We start from the raw sequence: 23,073 nt of genomic DNA, 5'->3' as shown, positions 1-23,073 counted from the left end.
ATGCCCCAGCATTGATGGACTAAAAGCCAGAAGTCCACGTGATCATCATCATCATCAAATCCTTCCGTGAAAACCATAAATACAAAGAGGACTGTTTCATTTATGTTAGGTAGATTGCCCAGAGGGGACTGGGCGGTCTCATGGCCTGGAATCCCTGCAGATTTTATTTTTTTTCTCTGGCCGTCTGGAGTTTTTTTGTTTTTTCTGTCCCCCCTGGCCATCGGACCTTACTCTTATTCTATGTTAATTAATGTTGACTTATTTTATTTTCTTACTGTGTCTCTTATTTTTATATTCTTCATTATGTAAAGCACTTTGAGCTACATTTTGTATGAAAATGTGCTATATAAATAAATGTTGTTGTTGTAGAGATTGTTTGACGTTTTTGAGAGAGAGATCAGAGCTACGTGTGTTTTAAAAGGTAGCTGCTCATTGGCAGAGATTTCACAGGCACATGTTTTTCTCCCTATGTGGGGGACGCTCTCCCATCAGAGGTGAACACGATCAGATACAGTGCTAACTAACATTTGATGTTGGAGTGTATCTACCTTCCGCTTGGCCAGAATTAGATTTTTTAAAATTTTTTTTTTAATTTTTATTGATTTTTAAAGTTTGTCCTGTTTTACTACTATGTGGGTGGAGTCGTGGGGGACAGCTAGTCTCAGATAAAGGAGCATTGCAATCATCAGATGGATGGAAAGATTCTCTCATCAGATTGGATGGCCAGCACAGACTCCACTAAAGAAAACCCAGGAGCAGGTAGGACTCCAGGATGGTGACTTTAGTTTTGACTTTCCTTTTTACAATTGTAATTTTCACCCTAGTCAAATGGCAAAAAGTTCATCAATTAATTACTGGACAGATAGTGCTGGTTTCCATTTAGGTTTAATAAGTTTCTACCATGTACTTTGTGCGTTTTAGCAAATCTGCATTTATATGTGTACCAGTTCTGAATTTTGTATGCCTACTTGCTTTAGCTACCACCTAAGAGTAAAATTGAGAAATTAGAACATTAGAACAGTTGTGACGAGAACAGGCCATTCAGCCCAACACGCTCATCCATCCTATTTTCCTGGGATGTCCAAAATAACATCAAGATAAGATTTGAGGGTCTCTAAAGTCCTACTCTCCACCACACTGCTTCATCATTGATTTTATGTATCTGTGGTTCTTTGTGTGAAGAAAAACTTTCTACAATCTATTTAACTTCCCAACTATGTCCCCATGTTCTGCTTGAAGAATTTATTTCAAAGTAACAGCAGGGATCCATAGTATCAATTCCCTTCATGAATGTAAAAACCTTTCTTAATCTTTGTTTTCTTAAACTGAAGATGTTCAACTTCTTCAGTGTCTCATCACAGCTCATACTTCTAGCACTGTAATCAGTCACTCGACTCTGGACTTTCTCTAGTACTGCTTTGGCTTCTGTGTACTATGGAGACCAGAATGATACGCCGCATTCCAGGTTAGGCCTCACTAGTGCTGTGAGTCTGCCAAAGGAACTTCTTAAATGATGGAGGATTCCAGAAATCCTCCACAGAAGAGGGAGTACTGCACTGGGAGAGACAGAGGACCTCTGCGTGCAAGTGTGGGAAGACAGGGAATGCTAAGGGGCACACAACTACGACCACCAAGGTGGTGATGTCTGAGCAACAGATGCTGTAGAAGGTGACCCTCTGGAAGAAAAGGTAACAAAAACTCCAAGTGTACTAGAAGCAATATGCTAGACTGGTTGACCATCTACTTAGTGAGAATGCGAAAGAAGGCAGCTAACTATATTTTAATAGCGACATCTGGGGTGCACTCAAACCAAATAAGTGTGAATAAAGAATGAAATTAGCATCTTTTCAGATTATAGCACACTGATCAGAAACATCTATGTATGCTGTGTGCACCCTCGGTTCAAATTCTGCACTTGGTCACTGTCTCTGTGGGGTTTACGTGTTTTCCCTCTGTATGTGTGAGAGGGGGGTTTTCTCCAAATGTTCCGGTTTTTCTCCCACATCTCAAAGACCTGCAGGTTAGATTATTCTAAATCAACCCTGTCTGTTTGAATAGGTCATATCCTTAGTGGGTTTAAGAACATAAGAAATATGACAAACAAGGGGAGACCATTCAGTCCACCAAGCCTGCTTGTGTAGCTAAGAGCTAAGCTGTCCAAATGTCTCATCCAGATGCTTCTTAGAGACTGTCAAGGTTTCTACTTCAATTTTATGACTCCATAGTTTGTCCAGATTCTCACAACTCTTTGTGTAAAGAAGTATTTCCTGACTTCAGTCATTTCCACTGGTGTCCTCGGGTATGTGATTCACTGTTAAGTCGAAAGAAATCTACTTTACCAATGGCGTTGAGGATTTTGAAGACCTGGATTAGGTCGCCACACCGCCTTCTCTGCTTGAGACTAAGCAGATTTAACTCTGTCACAGAAGGACATGTCCTTAAGTCCCATGATGCACTTGGTTCAGGCGCTTCTAAGTCCTTCTTGAAGTGTGGTGACTAGAACTGTGCACACCACTAAGCTGTAGGGTAAGGTTGAGTAGGCACAGACATGGGGGATTGTCATGACTTCAACAAGATCTTACTTTTAACCCCCCCCCACCTAGGGGCACCATATACCCTTGAGCCAGCCCTTAGTTTAGGCATAACATCCCCCAATTTATGATATAACTTCAAATTTTATTTTCCCTGTTTTTTGCTTCTGCACATTGCTTAGATGATGAGAACACTGGGTTAACATAAACCCCTGAATCCTTTTCAGATTCTACCTCCACTAGGACAGTGTCTAACATCTTTTCTTTATAAATGACGTTATATAGGGAAATTCACTCGAAAGAGGCCCTGAATATTTCATAATAACACTTGCAAGGATAAAGTAATCTGAACGAAACAATGTGCAATGTTCTCCTCAGTATACGGAGCTTCGAACAAGCTGGTATGCCCCTGTGTCGGAGCGATGAGGTAGGCACCTGACAGCTGTTGTGACATTTAACCTCCGTTTGCATCTTCTGGATCCATACTGCCCGTACCCCTTCACTCATTCACTTGACTTTTCATCATGATGGTCATGTAGAGTATTGAACAGCGCGTCTTCATGGTGCAAACCTATTGGGTCACCAATTTGTCAGAATCAACTGGATGATTGTGAGTTAACGGAAGGTTACTTCCAGCAAGATGGAGCAAAGTGTCACACATCGGCAAGGAGAGTGGCAGAAATTGAGTGCTTCCTCGGCAACAGGGTAATTTCAAAGGGACTTTGGCCACCACGGTCACCGGATCTGACACCAACCAGACTTCTTCCTTTGGGGTCTGCTCAAAAGAAAAGTCTATCGGAACAAACCTCGCATTATGGAAGATTTGAAGGAAAACATACAACATGAAATTGCTGCTATTCCTGAGACGCTTGCCGATACGTTCAGGAACGTGGAGCACTGATTTGAAATGTATGTGGCTGAAAATGGAAACCACTTCCAGCATCACATGTAAACAATTACACATACGTCAAGGTATATAGCATATTTCTTTGGTTTAGATTATTTCATCCTAACGGGAGTTACAACAGAATACTTGGTGCGTCTTTCAAGTCAATCTCCCTGTATTTGCACACATCGACAATCGACTGACTAGACTGATAAGGTAGAATGTCCTCCCAGTGTACTTCAAATGAACTTAAACAAGACTCAGGAGCTTTTTTTTAGACTTTCTGAACAAGCAGAGGAGGTAAAATTTCTGAATGTGTTTTGTGGTTACCCTGTGGTAACAGTCCTTCTAGGTTTCTCCTTAATAAACTTGATTTGCACATTTCTGCGTACTAGCTTGGACTTTTGTGGGCCTATTTTTTCTGCTTATGCATGCATATTACTTCTCATTGGGGAATGGCAATTAAAGTCTTTAGCCACACTTTTCACGCTATGAACAGCAAACCACTTCATGCTCTTAGCGTTCAGAAAATCTCCTCTTAGATCTGTCAATGCTCATGATGTTCTTCCTTAAAATCACCACATTAAACAGATCTTGTGGCAATACTGGTCTAAGATGTGGTTCGAAAAATGAAATATTTAGCTGTATTATAAGTCAGGCAGTGTAGCGTAGGGGCTGGGGGTCTGATTTTAAGCCACAAAGATGGTCTCTATCTCTGACTCACACATGGCACCTTAGCCTGAAACATATTTATTAGTCAACCCCTAGCACCCTAAAGTGTGTTGATTCCAAAGTCGTATATTGCAAAGGCATCAGCTAATTCCAAAGAATTACCCAGTGAAGGGCACATGGACATGAAGTCATGGTGGTGTTATTCTGGAAGTGTCTTGTTGTGGTGTAATTATTACTAACTACTGACTGACTGTCATGAACTCCTCTCATTGCCAGCATATGTCAAGTTGTCTTAACGTAAATTAATTTTTCTGCACTGACGTTCACTTCGGTGTATGCACAAGAATAATCCATTCGCTCGTACAGAGCTCACTCTACATGAATACGTATGCTGAGGCCTGATGCAAGATGCAACGTGAATAATGACCACCAAGCAGTAGTAAGTTAGCACATACAGCAGCACGTGTGCAGTATCTGACCAATGCGATGGTACTGGACATACTTACTTACTTACCGACCCTGTAAACCCTTTACATAAGGGAATAGATTTCATTTATTTTTGCCTCACAAGCACCATTTGGGTTTGGCTCAGCAGCACCCCACACAACTAAAGAGTGTCTGTTTGTTCTACCCATACTCTGAAGTCACTGTCCCAAAAGAAGACCACCACAACCTGACTTCACGTCCAACAACCTACCATCAGAGGAAAATGATTAGACGTACAGGAATCAAAGGCAATATATAGCTGGTGAAAAAGGTGGTGGGGGGTCTGTAATTGGGGGTGAATTAATTAGGAGGGGTTCAGAAGATACTGGTTATGAAGTCTTTTTTTTTTGGATGTTCTTCTTTTCAAGCCTGCATATGTATACCGCTGGATTTGCCTTGCATGGAATGCTGTAAACTGCATTTCTTCTCTCTGTGGTCGACTTTTTGCTTTTGGCATTGTAAAAGCGTTTGCCGGTTTGTGCGCTATCTTGATACCATACAATACCTGTCAAATATTACAAAAAGTACACAACATATATTACGCCCTAATTGGGACTTATCAAGTGTATGCACCTTTGCTCCTCCCGTGGAGATCGAACCTCAGCTCCTGAGGCAGGGTGTCAGACGTTGTGGAGAATGTTTGACGACTAGCGGACTAAACCCAAGTGTTACCTGGTAGGTAACCCATGCAAATAATCAGATTGTGATCAGACCTGTGAAAAAAAAATAATATATATATATATAAAAAAAAAATATATATATATATATATATACATATATATATATATATATATATATATATATATATATATACGGGGTTGAGTCAAAATTATGTTAACATTTGAATGGCGGAAACAATTTATTCACAAAACATACTTCATATGTGCAAGATGATTTACAGGAATGTCTCAACCTGTTTGCCATCACGTGCAACACATGTGCCATATGTGGTACATAAATTGTCCACAAAAATTGTATATAAGTATATACATAGCAGTACCATTAGCGTTTAACATAATTTTGACTCACCCTGTATATATATATTTATGTTATGGCCAAAACCCGAAGTTCTGCCAGTTCCCGAATTGGCCGACCATTTCGCATTCTGGCCGAGAGGTGTGGCCAAAGTCCGAATTACTAGAAATGACCAGTGTATGTGCTACTTTGGCCGGCCATTTCGTGAAGTGGCGAGAACTCCCTGGCCGAAATTTGATGTGCTGATGTAAGACTGTCTGCTCAAGATGCGAAGATGCTTAAAAATTTCAGATGCAGATTCAGAGGTTAATTTTTCCATTCTGCACAAGAAACTGCTGACACTGGAATCCATAGGCACAGAACAAATATCACTGCGAACCGTTACGTCTTCCTAATCACTGACCAGCGGCCAAGGCTACACTTGATGCAATTGCACTACTAAGTGCACAACAAATTGCTGCTCATGCTTTTTTTCTTCCGACTTTGGTCAATCACCCCATGCTATTTTGCAAATTGGCTGGGCAAATCCTGAAATCAAGGAAAAGATTGGGCATTGTCTGGTCAATTTACAGCAACATTGGCCATTTCCCGATTTGGCTGGACACTTCCCACTTTGTTAGATTTCGGGTTTTGGCTGTAACAAATGTTTATATATATGTATATATATATATATATATTGTAACGTAAGAAGTTATATTACTCCCAACCCATCACAGACTGACACAGAGACACATGTAAAAACACCACCGTCAGCCAGGGAGGCTGCCACCAAGCGTTCCGGGGGAGGTATTGAGCAGCCTATGGTTGCTCCCCTGGAAAATATGTCGAAGGGGCTCTCTGGCCGTTCATGGGACCCGGCCGTCTGCCACAGTATATATGTGTACAGGGTGGTCCAGATCTAATCATGCAGATCCAGATCGTCTGGATGACTTCGATATATGTGGGGATGATTCCAGTTCGGCGCTTGTTAGTTCTCACATGTTGTTAGTTCCCACACTTCTCGGTGGTCCAGGATTTTTTGGGTGATTTTCTATGTAATAAGTTTAATAAGTTATAGCGTAATAAAAATTGCATAATTAGATCTGGACCACCCTATATATATAGATGAGCTGTACACTCAGACACATACCCTTTATCATCTCAAATAATCACCTTTACATTCATTATAATCTTCCTCTCAGCTTTTAAGGCAGCACTTAACCTTCTCACACAGGCACCTTTCACACTCCCCATAGACTTCAGCTGAGGCCTTGTGGCCTAACCCTTCATCTCCACACAGTGGACTCTTTTATTGTTATTATTAATAATATTCTCAGATTTGTTGGTCTAATTGCACTAATCAACACCTGCAATATGCTAGAAATGGTTGAATAAACGCGTGGACCTGAAACATCTGCAGCAGCATTAAATCTTCAACTACTTTAGAGAGTTTTTTTGACTTTGCAGTGTATTTATTTTGACTTTCTGCTTATGGAGGTCTTGAATGACTTTAACCTGCAGACATGAGTGAGCAGGCAAAACCCAATCATTTTGATTTAAACTGAATTTCAACTAACTGTTCACTGTTGGCATCTTTTTCTTATTGACCAAACTAACTTTGACGTGGATGACCATGTAGCAGTCGTCACTAGGGCTGCGGTGTCACACAGTGCGGTTCGTTCTCAGTCGTCCTTTTCAGTCATTTTGGGCTTTCATTCCCACGTGTCTCACAATCATCACTTACCATAGAAGTTGCCTTCAATGTTCTTCTAAAATATGTACAATCACTTCAATGCCATTTTATTAATAAGTTTTAAAAGTTTTGTTTTTCTGTAAACTAATAATAAAGCATTATGCACTACTGCCTGCTGATTTTCAGTTAATGGACATTTTTCGTGCGCATGGCAGGCAGCTAAAAGGCTCAAAGGAAGGTAAATCCACAGCAGGCCAGGGGGTGGCGAGGTGCACTCATCCTTTCTCTCTTTCCACTGCAGGCCAATTCTGGGAAATTCCACCTCAATGACATCACTTCCGGTCAGGAGGCCAGTGTTGTCACTTCTGGTCTCAAAGATGCTACTTCCTGTTCCGGTCTCGATCACCTCACTTCTTCTGCCTTACTTTAAAACCGTCATCTTCACCTCACCCAGACAGTTCTGTTTCTGTACACAGCTGTACAACCAATTTAACGTTCTGCAGCCTGGTTCAAGTAGACAGGGGGCTGCCCCAAACCTTTTTGTGGCTCTTTGTCTTTTCTTTGACACCATGCAAGTTCTGACTGACATCCAAATTGAAGTCCCAAACGTGTGCAAGAGCAGAACTCACTTGTGGCCCGAGATCCACCCGTATCAGCTTTTACCAAAAAATGAATGAAGACAATGTCTGCCATCTACACTGTAGAGGATAAAATGGCTGTGAGGGGGTCACAGTGACGCCCCGTGACACCAGAGCTCTCTGCCCTGTAACTGTGTGGAGTCTGCATGCCCTCTCAGTGCCAGATCGCTTTTCTTTGTGTCCACTAATTTCCTCCCATGTCCTAAAGGTGTGTGTGTGTCTGTTAGATTAAGGGGTGACTGTAAACTGGCTTCACTGAGCGAGGATGCCCGGTGATAGAACAGCTCCCCCCTGTCCCTGCCTTGTGTTTTGGCCCCTTTTCCCCTGAAATGGAGGCTTTTTATGTTCTTTTACAATCAAATTTCAGTGTCTGCAGGCTTAAACTGAACGAAAAAAAAAAGACATTTAGTGTAACGCGTCTCAGTCTCTTCCCTTTATCAGATTTAATTTCTAAGCTAATCAGAAACATCTTCTGGGACAGGCAGCATGTGATTTGCTCCATTTCCTTTAATGGACAGAAAAGTGACTGGATGTTCATCCTTGTGCCTGTGAATTAACTCATTCAGCAGCAAAACCAGCCCAGGAACCCCCCTTCCCCCCCGAGACCACTAACTTGAATGGGGGGGTTGGGGCGCCCCGACAGACATGTACAGTTGGGCTGAGTATAAGAGACCAGCACCCCACTTTGCTCAGTAAAGCCGCCCCGATTCTACCGAGAAGGCAGACCAGACATGTTCATTATATGGGCAGATCCATTTTCCTGAACTCATGATTTTTTGGGGGGTCTGGCGCCTTTCCCAGAAGTGTGACACAAAAGCACGAACCTCCTGAATATCCTTTTACTTTATTTAATTAAAACACATTTTGCTTGGGCCTCTGGTCTTGCCTGGTTGTATTGTTCTTCTGGGCACGGGGTCCAGTTGTGGGCACCCCTGTCTATTACAGTACTAATTTGGAGGAAAACCCCACTCAACTATGAAAAGGATGATCAAACACCACGTAGGCAAGGATCTGAACCCAGAGCTCAGCAGCCATGATAGCCAATGTGATAGCCATGGGTGAAAAATGTTTGGCTTGAATGAACATCACAATACAATTTGAGGATTTAGCTGTGGAGAAACAAAAATGACTTTTTAAATTGCACTCAAATTTTCACTTCTTACTGCTGCCTCAAAGTGACTTTTTTTTAATCCTTTGCCTTTTTTTAAGAGTTTTTTTTCCTCCACAGTTCTACCACAGTCATCACCCTTGGAGTCTGAGCGATCAATTGAAAGTTGTTAAGCACCATTCAGATTTCATTAGACGGAGTGGGCCAAATCATGAGAACATATTGGATATTGGGGGAGCTTGGTCCTGGGAGGCACACAGGCCGCACGATTTCACTCTGCAAGGCAAAAGACCATTCAGGTCATTTCACTTGTTTGGTTAGCAATAAGCAATCCTGTCCGGAAAGCCACCATGAACCTCTCGTCAGCTATAGGACTCACTTCACTAATAATGTTCAGAGTCCCACTTGCCTTTAGCAGGAGACGTGCTTCCCTGGGTCTGTCTTTTATACAATTCCTCTTCATTTCTGCCTGGATACTCGAGTACATGAGGCTCCATTCAAATGAGAGAATTCTAACTGATCAGATTCATTGAGAGCTTTCAAGGCATAAACCAAGGCTCTGCTTAGCCATTGCTGGTCAAGACTGAAGAAGCTCGGGTTCATAATTTAGCCGCATCAAGGAAATGGAACAGCTGTCAGCCATTACAGCTTTTCACTTGCCAGCACTGCTTACTTCTCGAAGCATTCATAGAGCCACAGGCGGTGAAGAAGAGGCTGCTTTCAAACCATTGCAAATGCCAAGATGAAAAAAGGCACAAAATAACAGATAGATAGATAGATAGATAGATAGATAGATAGATAGACAAATAGATAGATAGATAGATAGAAAAAAGGCAGTATATGATAGATAGATAAACATGAAAGGCACTATATAACAAATAGATAGATAGATAGATAGATAGATAGATAGATAGATAGATAGATAGATAGATAGATATGAAAGGCACTATATACTGTAATAGACAGACATACAGATAGATAGATAGCCCACTTGTACACTGAATCCCCTCAGGACCCCCTTTCACTTTTCAGCTCTTTCCTCTCACTTGTCTGTCTTTATGGACTCCTGCAGTTTTCTTGCACGTTGACATTCTGAGCTTCTAATTCTCTTTTCTGCTGCCCTCAACCTGAAAGACTGAAATTGCAGCTCCAGAGTCTCTCTTTGCTTCTCTACCTTCAGTGCATGGAACTAAAAAAATCAATTACAGCACAGAGCTCAGGCAGTAAAGCAGTTTTCTATCCAGGCTTTTTTTTTCTTTTTTTTGACAAGATTAAAAAATCATCAGTGCACAGGACAGCCATGTGCAGTCACGTACGAGGCCTCGCACTTTTCTTTTACATGTTTGCTTCTGTTTCTTGGTACTCGTTTGTCTACATTTATGGGGTCCTACAACTCAGTTACAGTTTCCTTCATGGATTTAACTTAATTTGTTCTTTAATTTCACATTTCAGGTCCTTGATGTCTTTCCTTCTTGGCTTGTGCTGCTCAGATTTGACTGAAGATACGCTGACTCTAAAAGCTCCAAGGAGAGACAGGAAACATGAACGGTGGTACCAAGTAGGAAAAGATGAACAGAAACAGTACCAGCCACAGAGGAAGTCACTAAAGAATGTGACCCTGTCACAGTCACATTGTCATCATCTTGGTGTGGCATAGCAAACAGTTCTTCAGAAGATAGCCAAAGTCAGCCAAAATCTATGATGTCACTGTGCGCTTGGTCAGTTAGTTGCTAACAAAGACAGAGAGGGCTGAGTGCAAATGGCTGGGAGAATCAATGAAAGGAATACAGCAACTTTCTGCTTTTCCCAGTATACAGTTAAAAATAACAGGGGCCTACCCTAGTGATACTAAACACAAGGCAGGAACCAAACCCAGATGGGATTCTGTTCACGTGAACTGCAGAGTGATGGCAGCAGACAAACCCCTAACCCTGTGAACTCTGACCTCCCCGGTGTTTCGGCACTATAACCCTAGCCTTCCTAGCTATTTCTGAAAAACAAAAAAAGTAAAAAGTAAAACTTTATGATATAGTGTGTGACAAAGGTGCTATATCGGCGCTGGACCCGACACAGAATGACACCAGTGGCAGATTTTTAAAAATAAATAAACTTTTATTTTCTTTGCCTGGGGGCCACATCTTCACCGTGTCCCATGGGCACAACACAGTCCCACAAGCTCAAATGGCACAACACAAAATAAATTCTTCTTCTTTCCTCCACTCCTCTCTGGCAGTTTTGTCTCCCTCCTCCCGACTCTGGCTCCCAGAGTAACGACTGCTGGATCCTTTTATAACACCCCTGGAAGTGCTCCAGGTGCTCGTTGACCTACTTCCAGCAGCACTTCCGGGGGTGACAGAAAACATGCCCAAGAAGGCTCAGCAGTTGTTGCAGCACCCCCAGGCGGTACCCTCAGCTCCCAACAGGGCTGTAACCAACTCTAACTCCAGTGAAGCCCTGCAGGAGTCTGAGGCACTGCTGCAACCCAGGGGGGCTGACATCTAGCGACCCGGGAGAGGTATTGTGCGGCCTATTTCTGTCCCCCATTCCCAAGGGACGTCTGCCACAAGTGATTAGCCACAATTTTTAACCAAAAAATTCATACTGTAGAAAAGTGGTCTCCACCTATGATCCTTTTAGGGCCCCAGTGGCTGCAGGTTTTCATTCCAACCTTTTTTCTTAATTGGTGACCAGTCTTTGTTGCTAATTAACTCCTTTTCTTTTCATTTAAATTGACTTGTTTTTTTAAGATTTGTTCCTCTAAATTTCTTCATCGTTCCTCTCAATTGCTTCATTTCTTGCCTTAAATGGCACACAAACAGAAATGAAATATAAAGTGAGTGAACCAACAGAAGACCACCTAAGTCAGGGCCTCAAACTCAATTTCATTCCAACCAGTTGCTTCATTAGGCACTGAGCCTCGTTGTTAATTAAACCCGCTCTTTAATTCCATGGCTTGTTGCTGATCTCATTGTCTGATAGCAGACATTTCAGAAATGATTGATTTTCTCTTTTTTAAGAGCAGCGTTAAAATGTTTCATGGACCTGAACACATCAACATTCCTGAGACCCTTCATCTTTGTTTATTTTCATATACTGAATGATGGACACTGTCACAGGTGTCTGGGGGTGGTACTCAGCCAGGACGCCCCGGAGGACCAGAGGAGGGCTTACGCCTCCTCCAGACCACGTGGGGGCGACCGCCCTGGTGGCTTTGAGGACCACGGGAACGGAGCTTGGAAGCTCAACCCTATAGGGGCCTGTGGTATCACCGCCAGGGGGTGACCCAATGCCTGAGGAGTCCTGACCCCTCAGCACTTCCACCACACCCAGAAGTACTAGGGGGAAGAAGACCAGGGACACCTGGAGTACTTCCGCCACACTGGGGAATGCCAGCAGAAGATAATCTGGAGGCACCTGGAGCACGTCCGGGTGGGAATCCATTCAATGGCTGGTGTCAGGTGGAAGTGGACAGAGCACGCGAGGAGTGGATTGGAGGCGGTCAGAGACAAAGAGGAGGCATTGGATAGAGAGGCCTGGACTTTGGGGGAGTTTGTGGGTTGTGTGCACACTAAATAGTAGATATGTAAATAAACGTGTGGTGGTGCTGAATACGATGTCTGCCTGTCTGTGTCTGGGCCAAGCTCCACAACACATGTAATGCTTTGGCTCATTTTGTATCTCATTATTGTTTGACAGCTAATTAAGGACAAAGAAACAGTTAAGTGGTCTGAGTCTTCAAGAGCAACTCAATGAAAATGAATTCAAAAGAAGTGAATCAGCAGTAAAAACAGGTGACAAGTTAAGAAAAAGGTTAGAATGAAAACCTGCAGCCACTGCGGCCCTCCAGGACCGGTGTTGGGGACATCTGCTCTAGAACAAGCCACGTCACTTGCAGTCTCGCAGTTGTCATCATTCTCTACTATCCATTGTGAGGACCTAATGCCAAAACTGCACCTTTAAGTGATGCACATCAAGATAGTGTTTCGTCCCAGAAGCCATGCCCAAGAACACTTCCTTCATGATTTTCAACATCTTCTGATCAATTTCCCCCTGGTTCCCCTTCCTTGCAGATCTCTCCATTCTGGCATCAAGTACCCAAACTCACTTGAATATGGTGTGATGCCCTCTGGGGACTGTGGCTGGTGGGGACCGGGGACTGTGACACCATAATGGAGACATCGTAAAGTGAGCTCAGGGAGGAAAGAAACCTCCGGTGGAGCAGACGGGCAAACACTCTCATTACCTGCTTGTACTTCTTTACTCACTCTAAGCATCGATTGTTTTTATCTGTTGCAGCTACTGTATATGGAGGACAAACAAAAAGAGTAGAACTGGAATCGCTTCCTTTCATGTCTTGAAACCTATGAGAAACAACAAAACTGACCTGTAGCTATAAACACAGCATAAAGCAGCATAACTTGTGTAAATGGCCGGAATTCTGACGAGCTGGGTTATGGCAGCAGAGAGGTGTAGCGGCCTTTCAGCAATATGTCTCCACAGCAGTGGACTGCGAGATTTAGAGAGTAGAGTGGCGTATTATAATGCTATACGTAGGCCGTTCATCAGGCCAGCGGGGTTATGACGGTAGACAGGTGGGCCGTTATACCGGCCTTTCACGTACAAATCACATCACTGGCCCAAAAAACACCCCGCTGGGTTCAATGGGTTAAAGGTTTGGTATCACATTACTTTAACATGGCTTCCTCATAGCTTCATCTTAGTCTATTCCTGATGTTCCGTATAGTCAATTAATTATCATTATTATTCATGGTATTCATACTCAAAATCCGTACTAACCACTACTGTTCTTTTTCCGGTTTTCTGTGTTGTTGCGATCTGTGCCACCACCACCTGATCAAAGCGCCGTGATGTCCCTACACCGATGGATTGAAGGCCAGAGGTCCACATGACCATCATCATCAAGTTCTTTCATGAGAACCCTGAATACAATGAGGACTGATTGAAGTCATTTATGTTAGGTAGAATGCCTAGAGGGGACTGGGTGGTCTCGTGGCCTGGAACCCCTGCAGATTTTATTATTTTTCTCTCCAGCCATCTGGAGTTTTTTTTTTGTTTTTTCTGTCCTCCCTGGCCATCGGACCTTACTTTTATTCTATGTTAATTAGTGTTCTCTTATTTTAGTTCTTACTTTGTCTTTTTTTCTCTTTCTTCGTCATGTAAAGCACTTTGAGCTGCATTATTTGTATGAAAATGTGCTATAGAAATACTGTAAATGTTGTTGTTGTTGTTGTATCGTAATACCATTTATCTGTACCAGTGGAAAAAAGAAATGTCAACACAGTTATAAAAAAGTACACGAAGTCAAGGCCAGTTGTCATTAAGGAAGAGACATCGATACAGGAAAACGTAGTCGGCCAAGAACCACAAGAGACACCTGAGCAAAAGGTCACTTTGGGCTTGTGTCAGGTTTCAGCCAGGGTGTGTTCCTCGGCTTATGTTTATTTTTGAAATCTTTTTTTATTGTTGAGCGTTATTTTTCTGATGTTTATTGCATTTAGTATATTTTTTATTATTATTACTTTATTTACTTACTATATGTGCATTATGTGTTCCCCTTTGTTTCTTGTGGGTGGAACCGTCAGAGGCGGGGCCACCCTGACATCACATCAGAAGGACCGCCCACCCTATATTAGCCTATATATTGTGTTTTCTTTCATTAGAATTTGGAAAGAGTGCATCGGTCGTATTGATTTTCTGGATTCTGGGTGTTTTGCTTCTGTTTGAGGTTTTTGAGTACTGGATATCACGCTGGGTCTTATTTGCAGTGGATTGCCTTTTTAGGCAAATCATTTTTTGTCTTTTATATGTTTTTTTTCTATTACTTCTTCTCACAGCTTTCTGTATAAAGCTTTTTTTTTTGTATTTGCCAGAGGTTTTTCATGGTTCCTATCCCTTGAATATTTTAGAACTTTAAAGCCTGGTCCCCATTTTCGGGGGCTGGACGGGCCAAAGCCTGCCAATTAAATTAAATTAAATTAAAATTAGAGTTTAGAGTCAGGCTGCCTGGGGTGATGCCTATTTCTGGACAGCCTAAGGAAGGCCTTGGTCTGCTTTATGGGTCTTTGGTAATTTTGAGAGCTGTCAAATCACAACAGCAGTAGAAACTGCCACTGACTATTACTTGTCATCTGTAGGAGCAAAAAATGGGGTTGTGTTTGGACATTTCACTATGTGTCTACCAAGGAATGAAACCTTTATGGAAGACAAGCGTCCCCTGAAGAAAACCTGTTCTGTATATTTTGAGCTTTTCTTTGGCCTTTGTGTCCCACATGAGGATGACACACCATTAAAGAGACAAAGCTAATCAAAAATAGTAAACCCATCTGTGAGAAACACAAATCCAAAGAATACTTGAAATCCTTAATTTGAAAGGCCCCACTGGCACTGACTCCAGTTTGCCTGTTTAAATGGCTTGGATTTCAGCACAAGATATGTCACTTGTGACTGACAAGTTGTAAGTAGCACTTACAGAACTGCCACATGCAATACACTTCAAAACAAGTTGCCTTCAGTTTCCTGCTATTCTGATAAGTTAGCTGGTAATGAACTGCTCTGCGGGACATGGAGATGAATGTAGACGAGTCTGCCTGGAATGGCAGAGAACTCAGAGCAGGACATTTGGAGCCTCGCTGGAAATAAGTGCTATCGTCATTTTAGATGTTGCTGGAGACTCTTAACAAAAACAATCACCAAATTGTTTTAACAGTTTCTCTGCCTTGATGATGAACACCCGCCAAGCTGCAAGTTTTAAAAGAACAGACACAACTTAGTGCAGATGATCTATTCACTGTACTTCAAACTGTCACTTTGGCATGCATTCCTAGCAGTTTATTGGTCCTTCAGCCTAGTGCCTCTGCCAAATGTAGGGTTTCCACCTTTGTCCTCAGTTCAAAGAATATTACGGAATGTATACGACACCCCCGGTACCCCAGTGCACATTACCATGGTCAAATCTGTCAACATATTATTCTGCTCAGAAACTTCTTATATTCCTGAAAGAAGGTGAAAAAATGATTCTGTAATGTCCCACCAGAGACAGAATCACATACTCTATTGTAGAGCATGTCACCACACTTTAGTAGGAAGTGCAACTCTATGGTTTTTTAAGATAGAAGAAAGGAAATGCATTTTGGGAAAAGCAGACACCTTGCTTGGTGTCACATTTTTTGTGGAGTCCCAAGAGCGTGAAAGGATGTGAGGCCTCAAAAGAAACCCTTAAACCAAACCAGAGGTCTGCCCTGGCTGGAGTACAATTACTGTTTTATGTCTTTTTTGCTCATTTTGGATTCCTTTGTTTGCGTTAATCTCATTGGTCATGTATTCATATTAGAACAATCTAGACGAGAACAGGCCATTCAGCCCAACAAAGCTCGCCAGTCCTATCCACTTGTTTCCTCCAAGAAAACATCAAGTTGAGTTTTGAAAGTCCCTAACGTCTTACTGTCTACCACACTACTTGGTAGCTTATTCCAAGTGTCTATCGTTCTTTGTGTAAAGAAAAACTTCCTAATGTTTGTGCGAAATTTACCCTTAACAAGTTTCCAACTGTGTCCCCGTGTTCTTGATGAACTAATTTTAAAATACAAGTCTCGATCCACTGTTCTAATTCCATTCATAATTTTAAACACTTCAATCATGTCACCTCTTAATCTTCTTTTGCTTAAACTGTAAAGGCTCAGCTCTTTTAATCTTTCCTCATAACTCATCCCCTGTAGTCCTGGACTCAGCCTAGTCACTCTTCTCTGGACCTTTTCTAGCGCTGCTATGTCCTTTTTGTAGCCTGGAGACCAAAACTGCACACAGTACTCAAGATGAGGCCTCACCAGTGCATTATAAAGGTTGAGCAGAACCTCCTTGGACTTGTACTCCACAGATCGTGCTATATAACCTCACATTCTGTTAGCCTTCTTAATGGCTTCTGAACACTGTTGGGAAGTTGATAGCTTGGAGTCCACTATGACTCCTAAATCCTTCTCATAAGGTGTACTCTCGATTTTCCGACCACCCATTGTGTATTCAAACCTAATATTTTTACTTCGTATGTGTAATACTTTACATTAACTGACATTAAACTTCATCTGCCACAAATCTGCCCAAGCCTGTATGCTATCCAAGTCCTTCTGTAATGATATAACGGATTCCAAATTATCTGCTAATCCACCTGTTATGGTATCATCTGCAAACTTAACCAGCTTGTTACTTATATTCCTATCTAAATCATTTATATATATATTAAAAATAGCAGCGGCCCTAGCACTGACCCCTGCTGGACTCCACTCTTAACATCGGCCAGTTCTGATGAGGTTCCTCGCACCATCACCCTCTGCTTCCTGTGTTTGAGCCAATTCTGCACCCATCCACACACCATCACCTTGAACTCCCACTTCTTTTAACTTGATGCCCAACCTCTCATGTGGCACCTTATCAAATGCTTTCTGAAAGTCCAGATAAATAATATCATAAGCTCCACTTTGATCGTATACTTTTGTTGCCTCCTCATAGAATTCCAACATGTTAGTAAACCACAACCTTCCTCTTCTGAACCCATGCTGACTGTTCAGAATAACTCCTGTCCTTGCCATGTGTTGCTCAATTTTATCCTTAATAATTCCTTCCATATGTATCTATGTATCTTCTTTTATATTCTGTGTGCTATAGGGGTGTTCCGTCAAGAGGCTGGGACATCTGTCCATCACCATAAAAGACTGCCCTCATCCTTATGAAGGCTACAGAAACCAGCAGTCCCTGGCAGTTCATTATATGCGCTTCTGTTGGGGTGAGTTTTCTCGAGTGTCTAATCTGTGCTTTGTGATCTTCTGAATTTTTTGTGACCTTTTGCTCTGTTTCTTTGATTTGACCTCATGGATTTCAGATTAGGATTGTGTTTTCTATTTGGAATCCCTATTTTGAAGGCATTGTCTTCTGTGTCTTTTGTGCTCTTCAGAACTTGTTCTGCTACAGCACATTTTTGTGGATTCTTTTTGTTTGTTTGTGCAACTAGTCGGGTGTTGATGGTTTTGCCTACTCTAGTGGGGATTTTGTGTATTGTTTTGGTGACTTATTGTGATTTGGGTTTCTAGCTCATAACAGTCTGAATGAGGTCTCACCCCAGGCAGCCCAGCCAACCCAACTCCACAGGCAGGCACCGGCCCAACCAGGTCCAAAAACTGGGCAAAAGGGTTTTTATAGTTGAGAATAACTGTAATCCTTCAAAATACACAAAAATAAAAAACAAAATGCCATTCAAGGGAGAGGAACTGCAAAAACCTTTGGCATGGATTGACACAGCCAAAGTGGAAATCTACTCTCTCTATATATAAAATCCTAAGCCTTAAAGTGCAATGATTTTGTACAACAATTTTATGTCACTTTTTTGTCATGCTTATTATTATTAAAACCTACATAAATATGTTTGGTATCAGTCTTTTCAGGATGTATTGAACTTGTTAGATTTTCAGGTTCTTATTCCGTTTTTAAATTATAAACTAAAAAAATATCAAGAACTCACATCCCGCGAGACGAGACTTTGTGCCAACAGATTTAACCACTCCTGGGGCCAGAAATAAAAGACAAAGAGTACATGACAAAGACTGCTGCTGTACAGGCTTTTAAATGTTTAAAGTGCCACACAAGATGCAGATCACATGGCAGCAGCAGCAAGCCAGTAGCTGATCAAGCAAAGAGGAGGTAAAAAAAAAATTATTTGCTTCCCATTGTATCACCGTTTAAGAGGGGGTGTCAGAGGAGTGACGGTGTCTCCTATGGTGCGTTCAGCCCCCCTCTTCACAACGCAAGCGACAGAGACGCGAAGTGACTGGCGTGTAGCACAGGCAAGGGGGGTTGGCGATCAACGCGAGCAGGGGGTAAGTCCCCTAGTCTTTATCAATAAGGATGTTTATTTTAAAGGTGCCAAAAATGCACAAAATGGTGAAAAAAGAAAAAAAATTAGGCCAAAGGACTTCCCTACAAGGCAAACTTACAAATTGAATAATTAAAGAAAACATAATGAAAGAAAAACATAGTTTTACAAAAAATCTAACCAAAACAATGGATACTTAATAAACAACAAACATAATAAATATACAAGAAACAAACTTAAGCCAGGGTAATAACCTTTCCTGAACCACAACACAAAGCCCAGTCCAAATGCTGAATTATTGGAGTCCATGTGTCCAAGCTGTTAGGCTTGTGCCAGGTGTCTTCCACAAAGGCAGAGGTCACACAGCACAAGCCTCCTGGTGCCATCTCGGTGGCAGGAGCCTGGGGGACCACAGGGGACTGAGACACTCTATAAAGCGCAGCTGACTGCACACACCAAAGTATTCATACCGATTGTGGCAAGCTGCAGAAGAGTCAGTATTATTTATTTAAAAATATAATAAAAAATAAAACATGGAAGTAAGCAATGAAACATAATAAATACATCTAACATGTAAGAGATAGTTATCAGAAATAATTGGACTGTTAATGTACAGTCAATTATTTATAGAGCACATTTAAAACAGCAACAGTAATGCTCTAGTCCAAGTGCTTACTATAAAGTATACAATTGACATAAATAAAATAAATAGAATAAAAAACAACACAAGCCAGCAGTAAATTGAAAACAAACAAATGACAATGAGGAAGGAACCATCAGTATCACTAAAGATCACAGAAAGCTAGAGAATAGAAATGCGTCTTCAGTCTCGTTTTAAACAGTTCAATTGAGGGGGCCTCCTTAATGTAATGAAGTAAAGAGTTCCACCGACGAGGTGCAGCAGCAGCAAAAACTCTGACCCCCTTAGTTTTACACTTAGTACGAGGGACAACAAGAGACAACTGACCAGTAGGTCTAAGCTCTCTGGATGGCTGGTGTATATCACACAATTCAGATAAATAAGTAGGAGTGAACCCATGTGTTGATTTAAAAACCAGCAGCAAAATTTTAAAATCAATTTTGAAACTAAAACAGGCAGCCAGTGTTAGCCAGAGGCTGAAACTGGAAATACAGAATCAAACTTTCTTGCCCCAACCAAAAAATGGACAACAGCATTCTGGACCAACTGTAACCTGCGTATCAGGGATTTGCTGATCCCAGAATACAAAAAGTTGCAGTTATCAAGCCTAGAACTTTCTCAAGATCCCTAAGAGATAAAAAAAAAACCTTGGCTAAAAGACAAATCTGAAAAAGTAACTCCTGACCACAGAATTTGTTTCTCAAAAGAGAGGTTACTGTCAAAAACAACCCAAAGATTCTGAACATGATCAATACACCAGAGATCTGTTAGATATCAACTGGAGGATACTGTTATCTTTGAATGATTATTTTCATGTTTTCATATGTGTTCTGTTAAACTTAGATCAAGAAATCATTGTATTTGTTTTTTTTTTATTTATTTGTTTGATAATTATGATTCTGGATCAGTGTTTGGAGACTTGTTTCCTGTTGGAATGCCTTTTAGACAACTCCTTTTTTACGTCTTTTTGCTCTTTTGTGCATTTTGTAAATTATCTTCTACGTTTGTTAAATAGATGCCTTTTTATAAAGATTCTTTGTTCACCCTTTTGTGCACAAGCCAGAGGTTTGCATTTACCTTTTCCCGAAAAATGTATTACGCTCATAAGAAATTTAAAAAATGTTACACTCATTAACGCAAGCGCACTCTGTCCAGTTTATTCGACACACACCCACAAACACACATATTTATCTAAAGGTGTGCCTGAGGTCATCATGAAATGATGTGCAGATTTAACTGGACAGCTGGAGAAGAACACTGCTGGGCTCGTGCTTGTGAGGATTCGGAATTACTGAAGTCTGTTTTGTTTGAGGCAAAAGAAGGGGAGATTTTTAAGTTGATACAAAATAAAGGATCATATATATCCTTTAGATAAATAGATAGATAGATACTTTATTAATCCCAAGGGGAAATTCAAATTTATGCCATGAGCATTGAGACCTTTCCACAGTAGACAAGATGGACTGAGTTTAATAGTGGAGTTGCAGAGATTTCAGAAGGTATAGAAAGAAATTAGATAATGTAGCCAGAGTCAAAACACTAAAAATTAATTAATTATTCATTACATTTTAGGGTTTTCAAAAAATCTTTCCATCATTTTATAACAATATGTATTAGATGCTCAATGTGTAAAGCCATCTTTAACAACAGTGGCCATGAAGTTGGTATGATGTGAGTCAAGTGTGTCTCACTTGCTTAACCAACACATAAATACACAAAATGGCAACAACCACAAAGAGTAGAAACTCAGATAAAACAAATGCACAAAATGGAGGTACATATGAAAAATAATCTTAAAAAATGTTAACAAAATAATAAATACGTTTGAAAACCCATGACATCGTCTGAATTTCATGGACATCACTGTTTTTTAAGGGTTTGTAAAGGGGATGCTATTAAGTGATGTCCAGGGCCGTGTGTTATGGGTTATGATTATATTTTTTAATGTTTTTCCCATATCATTTTGAAAGTTAGCCCTACAATATGAATAAAGCTTGTCTTTATTTCTACAAAATATTTAGGACCATTTTTGCTGACATCCTGTTTAATTATGAAAGCCGCCATATTTTGTCTCCCATCTTTAAGACATCTCCTGCGTTAATAGGATTGTGTCCTCAGACGTCATAACCTACTTGTCACCTTTGTGGTAAATTCCTCATCCATGTTTCCAGGTACCTAAACCCCTTTTGACGCTCGATTTTGTGATATTTATCTTATACTCTTTTCTAAGTTTCATTTTGGTTTGGACTCATCTGAAATTCTAACTTTGAATTTTGGTTCTTGATTTAGTTTTGGTACTGTTGTAGACCTCTTAGCTTCAAGTTTTTCTCAAATTTTTTAAAACTCTATAAATAGTACACTATCAGAGCACCATGTGCCACATGATATCATGAATAATTGTGTATAAAAGATGGACACTTTGACGCATTTTCCGAGTTTGTAGATTTATCTTAAAAAAAATCTCACCGTTTCTCTCACAAATCTTTTCTTGTGTCTCTGTTTCTTTTTACAAATTCTGCCTTCTTGTGATTGCGACAGTATACAAGTGGCAAAGGTGCGAGGTCCCCAAAATTGAGCCAAAGGCAGGCTGACATCCTCACTAGGTTGCTGAACACTCCAGGCAGCCTAAACTCCTACTTTATCGGCTGGCTTTGGCTTACACCAGGCCAAATGGGGCTTTGACTTGAAACGTTCAAAATATTCTTGAGAGTCTAAAAAATAGTAATAAATATGCTTCACAAGTGGAAGAAACATAACATTCAAGCTTACAGAAACAACTCCCAAAAAGAATAAAGGATTTAATCACAAGAATTTTGAAAAAAATATCGAAACATTTTTTTAAAAAATTAGAAGGAGTCGATATTAGTTCTCTACAGGGAATTCCAATTCAAAATTCACAACAATATTTCTGAACAAATGAGGAACTTGAAAAGCCAGAGATCAAAAGCAAAGAGAACACAATACTCACAGCACCATTAAAATCCACCAGAGTGAGTTCAAACAAACTGCTCTGCTTGCCTTTATACGGTTGGGGTGGTCCTTAAACTATGAGAGATCAGTGGCCCCGCCTCCTGGCAGAGCCGGTTTGAGGATTTTTGCTGCCCTAGACAAAGCTGTAAATGGCGACCCCCCCACTAGCCCATTTGCTTTGAGAGGAATCATCACTGCCAGACCTATACATTGAGACCTGGAGACATGACAGCTAAGTATTTAGGACATCAACTTCACAATCTGAGAATATCGAGTTATAGAAATGCCTATTTATAAATCGTGGGAGAAAAATACACTCTTGAGGGGTGCCATTTCAGAAAATATGTACGAATCAGCCTTTATTAGTAGTCTTTTCTGAAGAAAATTCAAATAATGAAGGACACAAACTATTGGCAAAACCATTATATCTTTTTATAGTTTTCTATTTAAATCACCTGTTAAACATGTGCCTTTTGATGATGGAGACATTCTACATATTTTTTTTTTTTAGCTAAGACGTTATAATAACATATTGTCACAAAAATGACACAAAGTCATCAAAAAGGTTTGGGGCAGCCACCCTTATAATGTGCCCTGGCTGCAAAAGAGTTGAAC

At 40.9% G+C, this 23,073-nt stretch overlaps 1 protein-coding gene across 2 annotated transcripts in view; it reads right to left on the bottom strand.

Moving 5' to 3' along the window:
• Window positions 1–23,073, bottom strand: part of htr1d (5-hydroxytryptamine (serotonin) receptor 1D, G protein-coupled) — a 101,769-nt gene that overhangs the window by 18,477 nt on the left and 60,219 nt on the right. The window contains exon 1 of one of the 2 annotated variants that reach the window (XM_039740140.1): window positions 5,149–5,263. The exons of the other annotated variant lie outside the window; for it this stretch is intronic. The gene's annotated coding sequence lies outside the window, so the exon portion shown is untranslated. Of the gene's footprint in view, window positions 1–5,148; window positions 5,264–23,073 lie in introns of those variants that run through there. 2 annotated transcript variants of the gene reach the window in all.

Source organism: Polypterus senegalus, chromosome 17, assembly GCF_016835505.1.
Source record: "Polypterus senegalus isolate Bchr_013 chromosome 17, ASM1683550v1, whole genome shotgun sequence".
In the NCBI taxonomy this organism is placed as follows: Eukaryota; Metazoa; Chordata; class Cladistia; order Polypteriformes; family Polypteridae; genus Polypterus; species Polypterus senegalus.
Note: the sequence above shows the minus strand (reverse complement) of the source record. Positions and strands in the feature narration are given on the sequence as shown.